Source organism: Chelonia mydas, chromosome 1, assembly GCF_015237465.2.
Source record: "Chelonia mydas isolate rCheMyd1 chromosome 1, rCheMyd1.pri.v2, whole genome shotgun sequence".
NCBI classification, from domain to species: domain Eukaryota; kingdom Metazoa; phylum Chordata; order Testudines; family Cheloniidae; genus Chelonia; species Chelonia mydas.
Genome location: NC_057849.1, coordinates 290,790,884 through 290,809,806, shown reverse-complemented (window position 1 = coordinate 290,809,806; position 18,923 = coordinate 290,790,884).

Below are 18,923 nucleotides of genomic sequence, written 5' to 3'. Positions count from 1 at the left end.
TGATTAGTACCTGACACAGGAAGCAGTCTCATCAAAGTCTTATGAGAACGGAATAGTACATCTAACATTGCAAAGACTGTTCTGACTCTCTCCTTTAGTGCAAAAGCCTATGGAGGACAGACAGCTGGGGCAGGAAATTAATAGGACACAATCCCAACATCTGCACAGGCAATAATGTCTTCCAGTCTTAGGAAAGTATGTAGTTCCCATTGCCATATTATCTGAGTGACTCACAACCAAAGTGACATAATGTAGTTATCCTCACACTATCCCTTTGAAGTAGGGCACTTCCAATATCCCCATTTTACAGTTAGAATAATAGGAATGTAGGGCTGGAAGGGACTTTGAGAAATCATCAAGTCCAGTCCTCTGCACTGAAGTAGGACCAAGTAAACCTAGACCATCCCTGACAGATTTTTGTCCAGCCAGTTCTTAAAAAAACCCAATGATGGGGATTCTACAAGCTCCCTGGGAAGCCTATTCCAGAGCTTAACTACCTGTCTAGTTAGAAAGTTTTTCCCAATATCTAACATAAACCTCCCTTGCTGCAGATTAAGACCATTACTTCTTGTCCTACCTTCAGTGGACATGGAGAACAGTTGATCCCCATGCTCTTTATAACATGGGGAACACAGGCATAGAGAGAATAAGAGATTTATCCAAGAGTTCTCAAGTCTGCGGAAAAGCAGGGAACTGGACCCAGGTCTCTTGAGTCTTACGTTGGCACCTTAACCAATGCCATACCCCAAGGAATCATGTGATTATATTTCAGCTGGCAAGCAGTGTAATTTCCCAGGCTGAACTGAACCCAGATGCAACTATTAGATCAAGAAATCACTGTCTGATAAAAAACAACTAACATAACATGCATCTGGTGGGAAAACGCAATTTCACAGTAACAACCCCAAAAAACAACTGATACCAATTGAATCCTGTGGTAGGAAATGGCAAGTGGGAGGCAGTTTAGCCTAGTGGATAGGGAACCATATTGGTACTCAAGACCTTGGTTCAGTTCTTGGATTCATTTCTGTGGGATCTTGGGTCAGTCACCTCACCTCCCTGTGCATCAGTTTTCCCATCTGTAAAACAGGGACGATGACACTGACCTTTGTAAAGTGCTTTGGGATGTACAGCTGAAAAGTGCTACATAAGAGATAGGTATTATTATTGAGGGGATACAGCTGTTCAGGACATAGATCTTACTGGGGTAGAGCAGAACTTCGTATGTACAATACAGGGAGGCAATACAGGAATAGAGCATGTGTTTGTGTGGAAAATTTCCATGGAAAACTGATGAAACTGAAGAAAAGTTATTTTGTCAACACTTTCAGCAAAAAATATTAACTTTTTAGTGAAACATCAAAAAGGTTTTTCAGCAGTTGTTGGATCAAAAAACCAAGAAAAAATCAATACTCAGTTTTTCATTTTCAGATATAACATTTTAATTTTTCATTGGAAACCAGATGCTTTCCATGAACATTTTGTTTCATCCAAAAAAGTTTTGATGGAAAACTTTCAACCAGCCCCACATAGGAGATTTTAAAGTACAGGGATATTTTTCAAGAGTGAGGACACTGTGGAAAGACAGTAATAACTAAAAGTAGATCTGGTGGCTGAGTTGGGGTGGTCATCACGGAGCAAAAGTCCAGTGGCATTGTGTGACCCAGTCTGGGATTAAACTAAACCTGCAGAGGAGGGATTGCATTGAATAAGGAGATACTGATACAGTCTGGATGAGCAGTAGGGTGACTGTAAAGAAATCATTATACAAATTAGGGAACTTCATAGATCTAAAACCATTGAATTGGTTGATGGAAGCCACTATCCACAACTGAGGATATTCTGTGAGAACTTTTCTCAGCCAGAATCTTTATAGTCTGGTGTTGGGAATGAGTTCTGGCTTATAGAGCTGGATAAATAATTATTTAAAGTGCTGATCTTCACAAATCCTTTGGACACTGCACATAGCTGCACAGTAGAGCTGGTTGAAAAATGCCAATTATTTTTGTAGAAAATACTTAAAAAATCTTTTAAAACTTCCAACAATTTTTTGGGTTTGTCAGCCAAAAAACCTCTAAAATTTGAAAAATGTTCAGCTTCCAAAGACTGCTGTTTGGTTTAATTTTTGTTTGTCTCTAGTTTTTTTGTTAAAAAAAAACCCCAGAATATTTTCACCAAAACAAAATAAAATTTAAAAAAATCCACAAAACAATTCATTTAGGTTGAAAAGCCACTTTCATCAAATGCTTTGACCCCCCCTCCAACCGCCAAAACAATGTGACTAGCTCTTCCTTTCAGGCGAATGAACATAAGCCCACTGTGACAGGGGCATATAAACTCTGCACTAGAACTGAAGGAGTTAAAAAGCAACTCCAGATCCAGTTGACCCCACCCAGCCACACCTACAGAGCATGCTCCAGATGGAGGTGGAGCTTTAAAGGAAGGCAGAGAGCTCAAAAGGGCACTGAGAAGTCAGGGAGAAGAACCTGTCCTGGAAGCACCTTCAGAGGGGTGCTGCAGAACTTTCTCTTGAAGAAGAGGAGACTACAGGGTGGGCCCAGACAGGCTGAAGGTACAGTTAGTAACTTTTTCTGTTACAGTTTCATAACGGACTGCAAAACCTGGACAGTAGAGTGTGTGGTAGGAAGCGACCCACGGAGGGCAGCCTTAAAGTGCTCCTGGGTGCCGGATCTTTGTTAACCCTTAAAGGACCCTAGGCCAGAGCTGAATGGAGTGAGAAAGCCCGGGCTCTCCAACCAATCCCCATTTACATTAAGGAGGGTCTAACCCCCTAATCACTAGGTGACACTTCAAGGAGCAGTAGCCATCATACCCAGCCCCAAAAGTGTTTCAGAGAAAATTCACTCAGACATTGTCTCACAAGTGCCTGCCACAAATGCCCCATTCAGCATGTCAACACCACTAGTAATCACCCTTAACAGTAGCTGATCTCCTTCTGGTAGCACTGAGGAAGTCCACTGTATGTCACCTGGCATTATTTGAATTGTTTGGAAAATGAAACCAAGAGTGAAAGTAGTGAAGAAACTATTCTAATCTGATGTACCCTCAAAAGTGGATCCTGTTTACAACAATCCTGGCAGAAAATGATCACATATAACAAAGACATAACAAAACAAAGCATACGGCATTGATGCAGTCCTGGAGTAGTCTAAGGTAAGACAAAAACCCTGCTGCCAATGAGAGACCAGCTACAGCCAGAACTAGTGGGAAACTGCAGACTGTAGATGGTCAGCAATCAGAGGATGGAAGTACCTGATTACAACCAGTGGCTAAAGATCTATCAGCTCCAGAAGAGACCACTTTAAGGTAGACTCAGACTTTAGAAGGCCATGGGAAAGGGTGGACACAGGAGTTCTGAGCAGTGCAGTAGTGCTCGGGTCATATCAGCCGAGCATTCAGGAGGGACAAAAGCTGGGAAGTTTTCCAGAAGCTGCGAGTGGGTGACAGGGAATGAATCACTTGATAATTACCTGTTCTGTTCATTCCCTCTTAAGTACCTGGCACTGGCCACTGTCAGAAGACAGGATATTGGGCTAGATGGACCTTTGGTCTGACCCAGCATGGCTGTTCTTATGACAGTGGTGTCATGAAATGATAGGTATCTATGAGGCCAAAAAGTCATCTATGGGCCAGTGGGAAGAATGGAACCATGCAGTACGAGTCCATTGAGATACCAAGAGTGCCAGAGATCATACAGAAGGAAAACAATCCTGATATGACCTTGCAGTGTTGGAATATTGATGAGAAAGATGGGCAGTAATAGTGTCACCCTGGCCTGGTTGCCTGCTAAGGAAACCATACTTCCTTTATGACTATTCAAGTCTATGTTAAAGACATGATTGATAATGCTATGTGCTAGTGACCTCTGCCCTTCCAGTGGGTAAGGTTGAGTTGTACTTGCACTGACTGGCTCAGGTAAATAGGCCAGGGGTTTGCTTTGGGGAGGGGCACGGGGAAAAAAAAGAGCTGAGCCTGAACACATAATACTGGTCATACAGTGGGTTTGAGTCTCTTATTCATGTTGACTAGTTCGTTCATTCCATGAGTAGTCCCAGTGGGTCCAGTATTACATGCCCGGGCTCAGTTGGCTCTCCCCATGCCCACGTATGACTCAAGTTGGCAGAATCTGGCTTGGTAAGTTTAATAAAGCACCATTTTGTACAGCTCTGCCTGCTTGTTTTATCGCTTATTAATAGTGAAGTGTTCACATCAAGAAACAACTTTCATCTCTGATTTGTTTCATTCAATCACCATAAACCCTCAGCAGCGAGAACAAATAATGGGATGAGGGATTCACTTGTCAGACATGAGCTTCTCCAAACAGTCTGTGAGCAACTGATTATGTCCACACTCCCATCTGCATTTTTAAACATTCTTGTCTTGTTCATTAGGAACAGTAGTATTGTTTATTTCCCAAGCGATGAACAATTAGTAGTGAGTATAATTAACATGTGACAATCTTCCTGCTTCTTATCACAGTTCCAACAAAGCATCCAACTTTATGCTTCAATAGATTTTTGAAACTCCTGCAACTGACAGGCAAACAGTTTGGACAGGATGCAGGTTGTTAGTGCTAACAGGAAGGATTCATATTATTGTACTTAGCACAGCATGTTAATCCACTTCCATCTGGCTAGCGGCTGGCTGGGTTGCGGGATTATATCCCTAATATTTATGTTGTTCTTAAAAAATAAAGTTGGGGGACAATATAAAAACTCCAGTCACAGATAAGAAACTTTTCTTTCTTATTAGCTAACAAGGTCCCAACCATCTTTAATGGACCTTTTTTTTTCTTTTCACACGGGCAAAATACCTCAGTGTGACTGTACTGGCTAACTCCTATCGTGTATGAAGTGGCAATATTTAGGGCAACTTGTTCTTTTCCAATCCACATTAAATGCCTGCACTGCAGCTCGGGTAATTGAATTAGCTTACAAGTTACTCAGGACTGAGACGGTGTCTTTTGTGTCATGTACAGCACCAATCACATTTTTGGCACTTAACAAATAGAAGAGAACAATAACTCAATTTCCTTTCTTAAATATCTGAGAGGAGAACATTGTTGTTGACATATATGGACTTGTTTTGATACAATCACTGATGCCATTTTTACTGCATAACCTCATTCTCTTCTTTTAAACTAGAACAGAAATGTTACTGATATTTTAGCAGGGGGGGTAATGTACCTCTGTCATACAGTCAACATCTGTCATGTTGAAAGTTCCCCTTAAAGCCCATAGAAATATCTGACAATCTGCCTTATGGTGTATTCTGCACTGCATTGCCTTTCACTTTCATATATATCATCATTCATGCTGATCAGTAGGATCATTGTCTTTTTCACTATAAATACTTTCATCTTTCAACCTCTCTAATTAAAAAAGTCACTCAAACACCTCCAGGGAGAAATGTCTTGATCTTCATGAATAAAAAGACTGAATAAGAAAACGGTTTGGCCATGTTCAATATAAAAAAAAGGGTTAGTCATTTGGATTGCCAAAATAAATAAAACACTGATTTCTATCTTGGATTTTTTTCCTGGGAAGTTTTGGAACCAGCATCAGTGAAAGTTGGCTCACGCTGCAGACTGCTTAGTTTGATCATATAAGAATTTTGGCACCAAATGCATTTTTCAGTTAAATGGGTGACAATTGGGAGTTACTCCAATAAAGTAAAATTTTAATTAAAATAGATTCATGCTGTTATATAATGTGGGGCCCCACTTTGTAGGATATTGAGTAAGGGAGGCTGGATTTGGTTCAGCGGAAATGCTGTGGACTGACACTGTAACCGAGTACATGATTTGTGTCTCTGTCCCCTTTGAATGAAATGAGAAACCCACATACATTATGATGTGTATGACATTCAAAATATTTATAGACTCTAAGGCCAGAAGGGACAGTTATCATCTAGTCTGACTTCCTGTATACCACAGGCCGTAGAACTTCCCCAAAATAATCCCAAGAGTGTATCTTTTAGAAAAAACATCCCATCTTGGTTTAAAAAAATATATATCTGAGCACTACACAACAACTTAGCATTATTGGGCCAGATTCTGCTTGTATTTCTCACACAGACAGTTCCATTGATTTCACTGGGACAGCTTAACCACCAGAACCAGATCCTGCCATAAGAAATGCCATTGATTTCAGTGGGACAACAGCTGGAATAAGATGCTGCTCACCATGAGTAAGGGCATCAAAATCTGACCGTAAGTGAATAAGTTAGCAAGGTTTGGCCAGTTCTCCTGGAAAATGGTGGCAGCCCAGCTTTGACAGGTGTGAATCGCTTGAATTATTTCAAAATGCAGTGATTTTACAGACTTCAATACAGATCTAACAAATCTATAGCCACACAACAGCTTCCGCTGGACAGAAAAATGTAGGTGATGATGGCAGGGCACAGGGGTAGTGAGGAGAGAAATGGGTACGGGAGCAGGGATAGGAGAGAGACAGAGCTGGGGACTAAGCTGGGTGTTATGGGGATGGTGGTGGAGACATTTTGAGTCAGTGCCAAAAGGGACAGGATGAGGTAAGGGGCACTTCAGAGTTATCAGTTAAACCTACTTGAGTGATAAAAATACCATGAGCAAAATTGGTGGGAATTTTTGTTTGTGAAAGCCTCCAGTGTAGACACAACCTAAGAGAACATTGTTAGCCAGCCAAATAGTCAACACAACTACTTTAGGCTAATTATATGTATAATGGTGTTGTGGGAGCTCTGCTGTAGTTAAGGTTGCATTACAGAACTCGGCTTTACACGTTTTTTATTACTTAAGAACTTGTGCATTCTTTCTACCTTCATACTGTGAAATTTCATCACAGTCACCTCAGCATGGATGAGGCAAAATAACTTACGCAAATGCATGGACTCTGTGGAAGTCAGATGTACTGATCTGTTGATATAGCTGATACAGGAACATATGAGGTCCCTGTTAAGGTTTTGTGTGAGAGTGCAAGTTTGGTGACGTTGGAGTGTGTATTGCATTTGGGTACATACTACTTTTGGATATCTGTTGGAGGTGAAAGCCTTATACAGTGTGTTATCAACCATGTCAAAAGCAATATGAAGCATATGAATGCACAAGCCTTTCCTCTTAACTTCTTATTTCCATGCTTTTAAGGTTTTGTGTGTGTGAGGCGGGTCCCACTGCAACCTCAACTGTCATTAACTTTAGTTCTTACTTGCTAACATAAAGAGTACTTGGAACAGCCACTCCACTCATACCATGAGGCTATTTAAAGTTTTGTAGCTGAAATGAAGTAAGGCGAGATAAGAATGTTGCTCCTGATTGATACAAAATTTGCAATTATATTTTAATTTGCGTCCTAAGGATTCAAGAATTCATGATATCAAACATAAGCTCTTAAATTAGTTTAATGCGCAAAAATTAATTTATACATCTCAGAATTCACAATAATGTTGAAAACATTGTAATAAACTAATGATATAAAATACCACAAATACAGTAGCTATTCCTGCACACCAGGTCAGTTTTCATAGATTCAGTTATAAGGCCAAAAGGGACCCTTCTGATAATCTAGTTACTAGTGATGGGGAATCCAGTACAGCCCTTAGTAAGTTGTTCCAATGGTTCATTACCCTCACTGTTAAAAATTGCATCTTATTTCAAGTCTGATTTGTCTAATTTCAGTTTCCAGCTATTGGATCTGGTTATACCTTTGTCTGAAGAGTCCTCTGCCACAGATCTGCTTGAATGCTCCCTGTTGTGGGCACTAACCGGACTGTGAGGAAAAGAACCACTGGCTGCCATTTTAGTCAAGTGTCTGAAGTCTGAATTGAATACAGGCACTGCCCCTGGTTTGGGGTCCTATACCCCAAGACCCATATTGAGTGCGCAGATCCTCTATCTAATCACCCTCTTCTGAGAGCTGAGACATCACAGTCCAACTTCCCCTCCCCTGTTACCAATACTGATCCCTCAGACTCCACCTGTAGCTTAAACACACCCTCTCCCAGAACTCCAGTTGTGTGAGGTTCTGGGTCCACAGGTTAATGCTTCAAGGGCAGGTGGTAGTTGTAACACACAACAAATACAGACTTTGCACAGGATTCTAAACCACCATTGGTCTTAATCAAAGAAGAAATACACTGATCTATACAAAAATAATGAACCCAAATACATTTCTCGGTCTAAGTTTCCTCACCACTCTAGAGCATGCTTTGGTCTGGGGTCAGAGTCCTCTACTGCAGTGCCTGGCTTGTCTTTTCAATCACAGAGCCTCTCTTTCTCCAGGTCAGCTTGCTTTGGCCTTGATTGGTCCTGCAAATAAAACCAAACTCCCTTCCTATGAAAGTGTGCCCATCTCTTCCCCTTTCCTGCCCAAAACTTGCCATGTGACTCTGTGAGTCCCACCACCAAGAGCTGGTTTCTTTGGCCTGCTGCTGATAATCGTCCCCTATACAAACCCCAGCACCCTACAGGCAAACTGGAGGAAGTGGCTTCTCCCAGCACCTATTGAGCGGTTGGAGTGTAGTCGCTGACTACTCTCCATCGAACCTACTCTGGGAGAGACATGCATATAGCCTTGTCAGGAAGGGTGAATACACATAGACATAGAAGCATTCTATGGTACAACGATTTTCATAAGAACAACTTCACAATATCAAACAGAATTCCTGCATTGTACAGATTACACAAATCAGCACACCTTCAACTGTCAAATTTCTGTTCCCTGTGTAGGGAACTTATATTTTTGTAAGTGTGGTTCTTTTATTTAATTTAAACATCTGAACTCTGCATTAGCAGCACAATTTCTAAACTGTTTTGAGACGGTCACGTGCACAATCTGTACTAATTGTAAATGTCTGGTTTATTGGTTGCCTTCAAACAGAAGCCCTAGCAAGGTCTCAGAAGTCTGACTTTTTGTTGTTGAATCAGTCAGTCAGTTCCTTAAATATTGCTCTTTCTCCTATTAAAATAAACATAGAATTGACACAGCTGAGAACACAATTTTGAATGAAGGAAAGTAAATCTTGCTAGTTTTCTTGCATCTAAAGCAAATATTTGAGTGCTACAGTTTAATATTTCTCAGGTTATATGAGATTGTTAATTAGAGTAGTCTCTCTGAGGCCAGAAAGTTTCATTAGGCTTGTTTGAGTTTCCTGGGTAATATAATTTCATTTCATGTCAAATGTAATAACACGTGTTGCTAAAATAATTATGATAAGGTTATAACAAAAATTACACTGTGCTTACAGGCAGTCTGAAAAATAATAAATAACAAACAGTAGGTTGCTCAGCTGGCTTTTAGGTGATATTTCTATCCAAGACTATTTTGACATGCAGGTAATGGTTTTGGAATGCATTCCATATCTGTAACTACTCGCACTATTGGAGTCGATCCACTGAGATCAGAAGGCCATGTATCCTATAGATATAGATATTTGCTAGGTAAGGCATAGGTATAAGTTAAGGCAGTAATGCAATGAACCTACAAACCTCAAGGCTTGTAAGATACTAGCTTAACTAGGTTAATTAAGGCATAATGTTCCCAAGCCTTAGCATAAGTAGCTAACTAAGAGTAACCCTAGATCATAACTAAACTGCTGATAGATAACCACAAGATGCTAATTTATACCAGTTTGGGGTATTTTAATGTAGGGATATCAGCAGATAACTGACCACAGGTATGCCATGGCAACGAATTGACATATATGCTAATAAGCTTGAGGGAAAAGGATTAATAATCTATGGGAGAAAGTTACCCCAACATTAGTGGGTGATGAACTACAAATAAGGTAAATGGGCTGAACCCCCAACTGAATATGCGCTAGGCATAGTGGTGTCAGTATAACACATGATAAAAGCTGTATGCTGGCCTTTGTGCCTTAGAAGATGCCAGGATGATGACCAGTGATAATGGTGATGATGATGAGAAAGGAGATGATGATGAGAAAGATAATGACTAACATTTTAGGTTGTTTTGCAAGGGATGGTGTGAGTATATGGATGTTCACATGTACATTCTGTATTATCTCTATCTACCTTGCTGGTTTAGAGTGTTTGTGATTTACTAAAAAAAACTAGTATAAATATAATGTATGATTTCCTAAGATGCTGATTACTCTGGCCCTGATCTAGAAAAGCATTTAAATTCACATTTAACTTTAAGCATGTGAGTAATGATTGGTTTTCAATACGAATTGAGCGCCGCTTTGAAAACCCAAGCTTTAGGATCATTGGTTGAGTAGTAATTGCTAAACAGTGCTTCATTTTACCCGAGGCAATTTCATCTAACCAGTCATGCCTTTCAGTGTGAACTGGGCACTGAACTCCCCTAGATATCTTTGAACTTCCTGGCCTACTGTTACCTTTTGTGATTATCAGAGAAAATGGCAGCTTAAAGACCTGATTCTGCCTGATCCAACTGCCACTACAGTCAGTGGGACACCTAGTCTTTTCAATGAGATTTGGATCAGGGCCTTGTGTAGACCTTTGCTCTTGTGTGAAGTCTAGTTAACTTTAGTGCCGCAGTCCTGTATCAGGACCCACTTCACATGGGTGCCAGGGCTCATGCTAACAGATACTGATGTAGGACTGAAACTTCAGATTATCAGACTGAGTGAATTTGGGGTCGGGAAGGAATTTTCCCCCAAGTCAGATTGGCAGAGACTCTGGGGTTTTTTCATCTTCCTCTGCAGCATGGAGTATGGGTCATTTGAAGATTTAAAGTAGTGTAAAGGGTGGAGTCTCTATAACTTGAAGTCTTTAAATCATGATTTGAGGACTTCAGGAACTCAGTCAGAGGTTAGGGGTCTATTACAGGAGTGGGTGGGTGAGGTTCTGTGTCCTACAATGTGCAGGTCAGAGTAAACGATCATGATGGTTCCTTCTGACCTTAAAGTCTAGGAGTGTTTAAAAAGCCCCCTGCTTACTTTTCAACCATGAACATATAGAAATGTAGGTGAGTAACTAAAATATTAATTTTATCTTCTGATTTATCAGGAAGAATTCCATACAGAAGGAAGAAAACTATTTTGACACCAAAATATTTAATGCTTTACCAGGTCTCTTAACGAAATAGCCCTATCAGGTTTTCTGCTGCTGCTCCCAGCTCTTCATCCTCCGTGCTGCAGAGCACCTTGATTGCTTATTTACAAATTGCCACAGTCGTTAAAATTACTATTGGGCAAAAATGACTTTCTGAGTTAGAGAGAAATATGAACGAAACAAACCCATTTCAGAAATTAAGGCAGTTATTCAGAGGCAGTTGCTACAGCAACATCAGTTGTTCACAAAAAGACAACTGATAAATAAAAAATACAGTACTTGGTGTTGTTTTTTTGGGGGGATCTCAGCTCTGCTCCAATCCCTTTCTTCCATTTGGCTTGAGAGTTCCCCCTCTGACACACTGTACCTCAAAGTAGCACCCTGTAATCCCCATATTCATCACTGGTATGTGTGTGAGATATTTCATATGGCACATGCCTTGCAAGGTATCATATGAGTTCATGATCTGCTTGAAACTCTGTCAAACTATGTGTAGCATCATTGTATATGGAATTATGATATTCTGCTATATGGTTGATACTGAAATATGTTGTCTGTCTGGGAGACGTCCATGGCTAGCTCTCTACTGGCAACAAAGGAGGTGACATACCCCTAAATGGGCGTTAAGCAACCATCATGAGCTATTGACCCGCAGGGGAATTGTAAACAAGAGATTTCCAATTCTGTAAGGGACGGTTGTGCAAGCACCACACGATGAGGATTGCTTATCTCTGTGACTCAGCAAGGCCCACCGGGACATGTCTGGGCCAGTATCTTCCCTTGGACGTGAATTGAGAGGATAAAATAAGAGACAGTGGCATCATGAGACCACCTCTCTTCTCTCCCACCTATGCTGGAGGCAACAAGAATGCTGGGAAGACAAAGACTTTGAACTGAAGAGACTGGTCCCAGGCTGAGAAGGAAATTCAGCCTGTGTATTAAGAAGCGTAACCTACCTGCAACATCCAGTAGGGTGAGAAAAGCTGTTTGATTCGAATCTTGTTTAGTCTGAAAGTTTAGGTTTTATAATGCGTGTTTACTTTTTATTTTCATAGGTAACTATCTCTGACCTTTATGCCTACCACATAAGCACTTAAAATCTATCTTTCTGTAGTTAATACATTTATTTTAAGTATCAGAGGGGTAGCCGTGTTAGTCTTGATCCAACACGTCTGTTAGTCTATAAGGTGCCACAGGACTCTTTGCCGCTTTTACATTTATTTTAATGTTTTATCCTTACCAGTGAGTTTGTCTAAAGTGCTTGGGGAATCAGCTAAGATTACAAAGGCTGGTGCATGTCCACTATCCTTTGATGAAGTGGTGAACTAATGAATGAACTTGCATTGTTCAAGAGAAGGTCTTGAGCAGTGTAACAGAGTAAATTTCTGGGATGCAAGGCTAGGGGCTGGGGGGCTTTGCTGGTGTCTCCCCCTGTATAGTTCATGAGTGGCCATGCAGCTGAGGTTGGTGTATCTCTGCATGCTGGTGGCCAAGTGATCACAACACCTGGAGGGGTTTGCTGCTTGTCACTAGCAAAGCATCGTGAGAGACAGCCCAGGCTGGAGAGTTAAGGGGGCACAGTGTTCCTACAGTTCCAGTTTGTATCCCGGGGATCCTGTCACAGCCTCACAGTAGGGGACTCCTCTGTTGTAGAGATAGTTCTACTACCTTTATGCTTCACAACTCCTTGCATTTCCCCCTCCTTCTTCCCTGGCACATGGAGACACATTTATGCTAGCCTGTGAAAAGCAAGTGCATATCAATTACCTTTCACTTGATTAGTTTATATATCACAAAATGCTCCAGTCTCTTCTCATTCTTTCTCTTCTCACTCTAAGCAACTTCCTTATTTTCTGTACTGTTTTATAAATAAAAAAAGGTTGGAAAACAATGTAAAGGAAACTGTATCCACTGGGATGTTTCTAAAGGTTATTCTAAACAGTATGTAGATATTAGTGCTAAAGGCACATCTTACATTCTGGAGTCTCAAAGCTCTCATCTGGGAAATATGGGCATATATTACCTTTGTGTAGCATGGGTATTTCATTTAAGATGCCAAAATGACTTTGCAGGTTTATGGAACCCCAAATCCATATAGATTGTCCCAATTTTGCATATGTTCTTGAATGCTAAAACCCTGTTAAATTTGTAAAATAGTTCTTGTGCAGATTGTGGCATGCACTGTACAGCACACATGATGTATACATGATGATTTCAAATTATATAAACTTCCGGTAGAGATGATCCATATAACACACTTGTGAGCAACACGACCAACCCAAGCTCATGCCAAGAAATCCTTTATATCGGTGGCTCCTGAACTGTGGCCCATGGTCCACCAGTGATCTGCAGAGCATGTCCTGGTGGCTTGTGGAGAGAGGGTGGGCACATGGGGCTTCTCTTTGTTTTCATCTGCTAAGTCTCATTAAAAGAAGTTTTAAATACATTCAGTACTTTCCTAGCATTAGTTTTGCAAGTAAGCAATTGCTGTAGTTGCCACAGGGATGTTATTCAATCTCCATTAGGAGGCTAGGTGGTCACTGCAGTTATAAACAGACATTTTTTCTATTAAGCTATGGTCCACCCTATGAAAAAGCATGTGAACCTCTGCTTTATCCCACCATTAAATAGTGTACACTTATAGTGTGAAATCTAGGCCCCACTGAAGTCAATGGGGCAAGGCTTTCACCCTGTTTAGTGGATTTACATCTGAGCTGGCTGCTGTAAATCAGCAATTCCACCAAAAGCAACAAAGCATAACTCATTTTTTTAAATGGATCAGTAGATTGATCACTGTACCATTTTAAAATGTAATTTTAGTTACATTAAATTTCCAGATATCTCAACTTATTTATTAAACACAATAAAAAACTGGGCAAACGGATCCATACTTGGATCTTGTCCTCTATGAAAGCTGATCCCACAGATCCCAAAAGCCAGTAATTTAATCAATCAAATATCTTTTTGCTGAAGAAACTGGCTGTAAGTATTAAATCCTTGGTATAAGTATCATGATTTTCATCACGGTTGGCCTTCCATAAACCGAGTAAAGTACATATTTCCATCAGTACAAATCATGTTTAATCACATATAAACGTGGGGAGTAAATGAGCGTCATCTAACTCCATACTGGGTGTAATTTTTAAATATCAATATCAAAACCTCTGTCTTCTAGGTAAATTGATGAAATCTTGTCATTTTGCCTGGCATATTTTGATGTAACAGAAAATTTTTTTATCCCATTAACAGTGTAGCTTGACACATAACTACATCTGCTTAAAAGTTCCGTCCAATGATGCTCAAATATTTTTGTCTTTGTAATTTTTAACAAGACATTATTTGCCATTCCAGACATGATGCTTTGAATTCCACAATGTTAAGTGACTTATCAGAAGCTTGATAGGCAAAGAAAATAAAGAGCTATTATTGCTCTATGTTGCCCTGGTAATATTGGTCCATATTCTAGCCCCTGCTGTTCTGGCACAAAACAGGAGGAATGCTGGTTTAACAGGATACATGAGTACTTCTCTTGTGCAAGGAAATGCCTGAACGGCATACAGCCAATGCAGCAACTCTATGCCAGCCATCCTCTTGGCTTCCAGCACAGGGGCCAGGCCTGGGGGAAAAGTGGATGTGACTCTGGAGTTTATCTGTTTCCAGCTGCCAGAATATCTCTTGGGGTCATGGTAAATTGACATAAGTTAGAGCAACTTTTGATCTGCTCTAATTTATGGCAGGGATCAGACTGGTGCCTGGTTAGCTCCACTAATCTGGGTCTACAAAAGGTGATTTAAAGGTGACTTAATTGTGATTATGTCAGCTTTGAGTCTAGCACTGCTGACGGCACTACCCTAGAGCAATTCTTGTTCTCCCTGTGATCAAGGATATGAATGATCTGGCCCCTGTGCAAGGACCCAAGTTTGTCTTCTTTTCTTCCTAATTGCCTTCCAATACACTGTTAGACACAAAATGATGCAAAGAGTGCAGTGGATAGGGCATATTTGGATTTCGCTAAGCTATTTGCTGTAGTTCTATATAATAAATCTAATGGGGGAATTAAATCATAGAAAAATATAACTCACAGAGGTGAATCTTAGTCCTTGTCTGCTGTGATTGTCATAGAGATAAAATCATCGAATTAACGCTTATCATGTTACTTCTGCAGAGATTTGTAATATTTTTACTGTTTTAAACCCTTCCGTGGTACTTGCAGTCTCAAGATGTCTTGTAATTTTTTTTAACCAGTTGCTGATTGGTGTTGAACAGTTTAAACCTTGCAACTGTTGAGTATTACATGATTAACTATTCACTGAGTATTAAAACACATTCTTGTTTGTAGGCATATTACTAAAATGTTTATGAAATGCAATTTAGTTTGCATTGTAAGCTGTTGCAAACTTAGACAAATTGTAAAGTAACTTGGAATATGTCTATTAGAAAACCTTATGTTCTAGCATTGTTAATACAATGTACAACGCTGTGAATTTTAAAGCATATTTTTCTGCAGTACACAAAATTACTATTAACTGATTTATGATATTAATCTAATTTTATGAGAGAAGTACACATAATCTGATCCATTCTTTATTTTGGACAGTTTCAAATTATGTTACATGGGGCAGTTTCTTTTCTATGGTTTCTTTTATATTTCAGTAAATGAAATAAAGTTATTTCTCCTGGGCTTTATAATCAAATAAACTGTGAGTCTCAAATAGAAAATTATCAGATGTACACTGCACACAGCTCTATCTCTAGGATTATTATGTAATGGTACCCAGATGAGTCTGCTTGTTATTTTCTACTAGTAAACTTTATTATGTATGCAGTTCCACTGCAATTACCGGGGACATTTATTAACTCTATGGAAAGATAAAAATGTCTATTAAACCATGGCTCCCCAACATGCTTATGATACCTCCAGTGTAATGCTTGTTTAAGTTCACGTTAGCTCTGTGTTCATGGAAGACTATGAGTAGTGTCTGAAAACTAATATTTCTGGCAGCTGTTCTGTGTGCAACCCCCCCCCCCCCCCCCCGCCACTTCTATTCACATAGAGTGGAGCTCATTTTTATATATTTATAAAGGAACTATTTTTAATATCTGTGTATCAAATTAAAATGTAGAGTAATATGAGAAAGCAATGTTAAAGGATCAACAGGTAACTATAAAATATACTATAAGAATAATCTTCTTTCATAGTATTTAAGAATTTTTTAAATAGTGTTATTTGGTAAACAATCCTGATCTTGCGTTCATTGAAATCAATGGCAAAATTCCCACTGACTTAAATAGAAACAAAATCAAGCCTCAGGTTTGTACATAGCATATCCAGAGAGAAAAAGAGAGGTGTAGTTTTGAGTCATTATTTCGACTGTAACCAGCATTATGTGAACTACAATGGCTGTGTGTAGAGGCTAGTATGTGTTCCTTTTGGATGCTGAATTAACTCTTTTCAAATGTGAATGCTGTATCACCCACTTCAGGTATTCTCTCTCTATACTAGAGCTGGTGGAAAAATTTTCATCTAGCCAAAGAGGCCACATGAGGCCAAAGCACTAGATAGCTCAGTTTAGGTACTGCCCTGAGGTGGGGCTGTTTTTGAGATACTGGACCACAGCGAGTCTCAGGGAGGGATTGTGTGAAAGGAGTGCACAGGAGGGGCACTCACTATTACAGTATGGGGGAAGAAGACCTGGCCTTCCCACTTCTCTGCCCCGTTTGGGATGGTTGTGCCCAGTGAGGAGACACAGAGGGAGCAGACACTGAACTTCCCTGACTACAGCAACTGAGATTGCCCCTTGTGTATCCATGCAAGGTCCGTAGACAATCCAACCTATAATTCTTATAGGCTCAAAGGAAATCCCTTCCCTTAAGGAATGTTACATTAGATTACAGGATCCAGGTGTATGGAAGTCACCCTGTGTTTGGTGTTAATCAGCCCAGAAGATTCTAAAAACTAAAAGAATCTCTAGTGGTCACCAGGCATTCAGCATCTGGCCAGTCAGGCTGGATGATTTAGGGTTGACTAGAGTCAGCAGGGTTGGTATTAATACTCGATTTTATTCTATTTTATTTTCTTGGGAATTTTTTCTGCCTACATTTTCCATACTTCTTAAAAAAAATCAAGTAACTGGTCATTAGACATAAGGGTAATTTCAAAAAACTAAGATAATGAATTGCTTGATATTTCATTAAACTGGGTTACATAAAATCCATGTGTTAATGAAATGAAACTGTTTTAAACTTGCTACAAGTGCTAGGTAGTTTTCAAGTATGGTATTAAACAAACCAACAAAATCAAATTTGAATTTGAGCAGGTAATTGACTGCTACAGAGCTATTGGTCCTTAGGTATCAAAATGAATGTGTGTTACTTTTCCCTGCAACTGCATGTTTCACTTGTGAAGCTGTCACAGAATGCTCAGGATCTGACTGTTTCTCCCTGGACAGAACAATATATTTTCATGTAAATGTTTTTGCTTATGCAAAAAAATTAGATTGACAGGTCTAGGGTCTGAAATCATTTGTTTGTAGACGGACAAGTAGAGAGTGAGCATCGGCTGTTCAGGCTTCCCATGCTGTAGGCCTCAACCAAGATGTAGAAAGACCATTTCTAGGGGAGAGAGGTTAGTTCAGCCTCCATGCCCATTCAGTCCTTGCTGTCTGCTGAAAGTGCCAACCAGACAGTTGGTACCAACTGTCCCAGTAGTTTTTGAGATCTAAACATCTTTCCACTGGTAAATGTACTCAGGCTAGAGTCTCTGGATAGCCCACTGAACAGCCATCAGATGGCAAAATGGTTTGGTCTGTAACAGACCTGGGCTATCCAAGAGAAGTGTTCTGTTACCATTACTCTCAACCATTCGACCCCACTGCAGCATATACAGTACGTATTTTGGAAGATGAAAATCCTGCCTCAAAAAAGTGATTTGGTAAGAATGACAACCATGTACTTTACACATTTTGTTTTGCATTTTCACAGTTTATCATGCTGAATTTCAAAACATCCAACTACATTCCTCTGTGCAGGGTCTGTCACTGACAGTAGGCAGATACTTTGAAACTGTTTGTTTGAAACTAAATATTTATGCTATTTTATAATAGAAAGGAAGATATTTAAAGAATATAATCATTCTAAAGATGCTTAGACATTCAGTAAATTTAGAAGGAAGAAATAATTAATGTTGCTTTAAAGTTAGAACCATCTTGTCAGCTGGGTAGTCTCTGATCATGTGCTTGAACTAAAGCATCTAAAAGCAACAAAGAATGTTGTTAACAATCTTGTCACCATGATCTTTTTTAAAACATAAATTTAGGGCTTGTGAAAGGTGCTGGATTGTTGGAGCTGTTGCAGCAGTGCAAACTTTTACACAAACCACTTCAAATTCATTTACCTTTGTGCTAGAAAGACCACCTTGTGGGTGAAAGGGGAATATATTTTCTGTGACCAATCTTTGTTGAGACTATTATGTATGCCAGTTGTGAGGTTTATTTTTGTGATGTGGAAACCTGGTTTCTAGGAACTTGACTGTGGCCACCAACTCTTATCCTGAAGTGGCTTCTAATTATCCCTTTTAACATCAAATTCATAGTAAAATTCATGGTAGTTATGATATATTTTGTTTTAAAATAGAGTTTGTTAGCAGCGTGAAAGCCAGCTGAGATATTTTGTGTTTAGTCAATCAATCACTTACATTTATATCAGCACCCATCAAATAAATCATCCCACCGTGCTTTGTAAAACAGTTATGAGGACACAAAATTAAGTGGGAATGACTAGAAATGCGATTTAAACAACTCAACAGATCTAATTCAGCATAGCAAAGAATTTTAACGGTAATGCGAATATCAGTGAACAATGAATTGGTCTTGAGACTTGCACTATACCC